This window comes from Parasteatoda tepidariorum, chromosome 10 (assembly GCF_982258835.1).
Source record: "Parasteatoda tepidariorum strain Cologne lab strain chromosome 10, Ptep-v5.0, whole genome shotgun sequence".
In the NCBI taxonomy this organism is placed as follows: Eukaryota; Metazoa; Arthropoda; class Arachnida; order Araneae; family Theridiidae; genus Parasteatoda; species Parasteatoda tepidariorum.
In genome coordinates this window covers 66,496,871-66,501,155 of record NC_141764.1, presented here as the reverse complement: position 1 = coordinate 66,501,155, position 4,285 = coordinate 66,496,871, and positions in this window count along the sequence as shown.

Below are 4,285 nucleotides of genomic sequence, written 5' to 3'. Positions count from 1 at the left end.
AACAAATTATGAAAAAAGTTCATTATTCTTGCTTTATTACAGAAATTTTTAACTGCAATTTTTATTGTTTATACCTGTAAAAGTGAATGTGGTTTATAGAGTTTCATTGCATAGATTTTCAACTTTAAATAAATTTCTAGCATACGAAAGAAAAAGTTACATATACATAAGTAAGTACACCTTAATAACTATATTTCAAATTGACGAAACTCTCCTCTGAAAAATTGTGAATAAATAGCAGGCAACACGGGTAGGAAAAAATCCAGTAGGTTTTATGAAATAATATAAATTTCATGATAATTGTTGCAGAATGTACTAAATATTTTACACAAAGGGAATTTTAGAGATTTTTCTAGTCATCGAAATAGAAAAACTGCAATATTTTCCAGTTAAAATTGATATTAAACATGCTTGAATTTTTATGAGTTATGTTTACTCATTTTGAATATTAATAGTCATTTAATTCATCAAAGATATTTAAAAGATTTTATTAATTTATTGAAAAAGAAAATTCTGAATGAACTGAACATTTTAGATGAAAAAAAAGTTTTGACCTGATTTCTAAAAATGAGGTTCGCTTCCTTATGTATTAGTAATACTTATTTAAATATTCAAGCAGGAAATAATCCATAAAAAAATACTATTTCAATCTTGATTTTGTTTTAGAAGACTTACTAAATTTTCTTAAATGTACAAAATCTAGAAGAATTTTTATTAAACCAGTAGATCAGGAGAAACTGGTAAAATCCAGTAGAGTTGGCAGCTGTGTGAAATGTTTAGTGCAAATGTGTGTACTGACATCTGTTCTTATAGATGTCACAATAACTATCTTTCACTCAGTTAAAAACACAAATTAAACTTTCATAAAACACAATTTTTAAAACTTTTATCCTGAAACTAAAGCTCATTATCCAAAAATGGTAACATAAAAAAATGCTATATGAGAGGAGTTTATAGGCACGCTGTGAAAATAATTCATAACTTAAACATCAGACATAAGATAATGCATCTGTTTGATACATTATCAGTGCTTTTTTCTTTTCATACCCAAAATTAAATTTACTTTTAATAAACTGTACTTTTACCCTACAATAAATTTATTTGACTAATGAACTGCATTTTACTATAATTTATAATAGAATTGTAAGTTACTACTTAATCAATTTTAATAGAATTACATTTTTAGCATTAATTGAAATGAACCAGAGAAACAGTATATGAATGTGCATTACAAGAGTTAAAGAATTTAAATTATTATCAATGACTTGATCCTTTAATCATGTATTTTAAAAACAAAACTTAATTTTTCATAAATCAGACACAATTATTTTAACATTACTCCTAAACTGCAGATTAAATTTTGTATAGTTATGAAAATCAGAACTTTGGCACGTTGCATGACATGCACACAAATAACAAAGGGAGAATAATAAAATTTCCTAGTGCTTATAAATATATCCATGTAAAGGTGAAATTAAAAATAATCGATAGTATAATTATTCTAAAAATTCTAGAAGTAAAGCTGATTATATATGCATTACAGAAAACCTTCATATTTTTAAAGATCAAAATTAAACTAAAAATATTTTGATAAAACTGTAATCTTTTACCCAAAAATGGGAACTTATCAGTTTCGATAGTCTGTAAAAAATGTCCCTTAACTTTCATTGATGTCATTAATGCAATATTAATTGCGGTATAATATAGCTAATGTAGTAATAAGTTTTTTGGAACATTCTTAAACTTATAAGTACTTGAAAATGTTAAAGAATGACTCACCCTAGAAATTAATTAACATCTAATTAAGTTTGTAAATTAGCTTTAGTTGTTATGCTGAACTTGGAAAGAACAATAAAAAGAAAACCATTTTAAAAACATTTATATAGAAAGTCTAATAAACTATCGAAATAGAAAGTTTTCTAGCCATTGTTTCGTCAAGTTTATCTTTTCCACAATCAGCCAACTGTATGAGGTACACAGACATGCGTCCAGTCTTTCCTATAATCCTATATATGAATCATGAACCACTAGAGAAACAAAAAGTAACATTAACAATACTATTAAAAAGTAACCATATCAAAAGAAATAAATTTCTCACAGTGACAAAAATCCTAATATGATGTTACTCATTTACAGAGTTAACTAATTTATTTTGAATAAATTAATCTCATCTATCAATTTCGAATGCAAGGCATACAATTCCTACGATAGTTACTATGAAATTTAGAAATAAATAAAGATGAATTGTAGATCTAAAATACTCATAACTTTAATCACTATTTTTTTTTAATACAACTATCCTAAGAAATGCAACCTTCATATTTTAATATTCCTTATTATAAGCTATACATAATATAAATTTTAGTATCATCCTTCCAAAATTTTAATGACAAACAGCACAAAACACAAGCATTTGTTTCCATATAAGTTAATTTATTATTATACACAAATTCTTGGCCATAGATGGCGCCACTGGAAAGCAAGAACAATTGACGTACATTCAAACAAGCATACGTCAACAACAATATTATTATATGATTTCCAGACTATACAATTTCCTAAAATTTATGCCAGCTCATTTTCACTATTGGTGATCGAAATGGGCTGCAGGTGGCGTAGAGCAGAACTCTTTTCCTATGGCAACACTTCACATGCTTTCCCCATTAGCGTGAGGAAAGTCATAGAGGAAGGAAGTTCGTTAGTTTCTCTCTTGATTTTCATATAAATTAAAATCTTCTAACTTGAAAAACTATATGGAACTAAAAACTACATTAAACATAGTTCTAAAGAAAAGTATCATGGAAATTTTAAAAAATATTTTTATTAAATAAAAAGGAAAAATATTAAGAAAGGGGAAAATATCGTAGTACATTCCTATACAACTGAAAAGAGGAGGAGAGGGGAGGGAGAAGGGCTAAAGGCATGAAACCGGTCTCTCCCCAGATGGCGTATTCGAGTGTTGCGATCACGAATATTACCGCAGATTTTGCTGAAACATTCCTAATGATCAAACATTTACGTTAGAATAAATATGAAAACATTAAAGGTCTGGTTTCTTAGGACAAGCGCCTTATCTGGGCGTCAGCGTGACGTCAACGTCCCGCTGACGCCAACAAAATACTGGTTTGTTAGCTCAAGGCCTGGTTTCTTAGAACTAGCGCCTTATCTGGGCGTCAGCGGAAAGTTGACGTAGAGCTGACGCCATAAAAATACTTTTTTGTTAGCTCAGCGTGAGCAGTCGGTCCAACGCAGACATTTTCTCTCATTGCGCATGCGTTAATAACGTAAACAAATATTTATTTTGAATTTGTATTGATTTTGTTATTGTCGACCAGTGTTTTAGAGAACAAATAATGACTTTGTCCAAGAAAAAACATATTGCAGCTGAGCTAAATGAAGAGTGCTATGTTTAATGAAGAAGCTATGTTTAATGTCAAAATCAAAATCTTGGCTGATTTCAATGCGCTGTTGGATGTTGTCCGCCATTGCTTCTGTGGTTAACGTCACGTTGTAATCCAACTGCAGTTGAGTTGGACGGCAATTGTAGTTCAAGATGAGCGTTCGATGACGTATACTATCAAACTCACAAATAGACCAATCAGAGGTTAACGCTGATTTCCAGCTGACGGCGTCCTGTCCTAAGAAACCAAGCCTTAATAGGTTATCAGAACTTTTCCGCCGCAAAAATTATTTAACAAATTTTTTAGACAATAATGCTCAATCAATTTTTGCTAAACATATAAAAATAATTTTCTAGTAGAGTGGAGTTATAAATGCATTTTAAAATTCATTCTCATTGGAAAATAACACATGAATGATGTTTACGTGTTATAGAGCGTAATATATTAACATTTATGCAATGTTTTCAAATTCAATTAGTTAAAAATAAATAAAATGAATATATAAATTACCATACAAATAATTTTTACTTATCACAACAGATTAGATATCTATTCCATGCTGTAAAATTTCCGCAAGTGAATTTAACAAGCCATCACAAATATGCACACGAACACTGGCGATGTGGCGATTTAACAGATCGAAAAAGTCGCCATGATGATTGAAAAAGGTAACCCATTTTTCGTTGCCACCGGGAAGTTAGGGCCTTCATTCCCTCTTACGGGTTCCTTATATCTATGAGTATGAATGAGGGGATACTAGCTTCTATATTCTTTGTCTACGAAGTACTTCAATTGAGTTGAATAAATTATCAAACCGAGATTGCGTACTATTAAAATTGCGCCAGACATAAATGCTAAAACGGCCATTCTAGTAAACCTGAAAA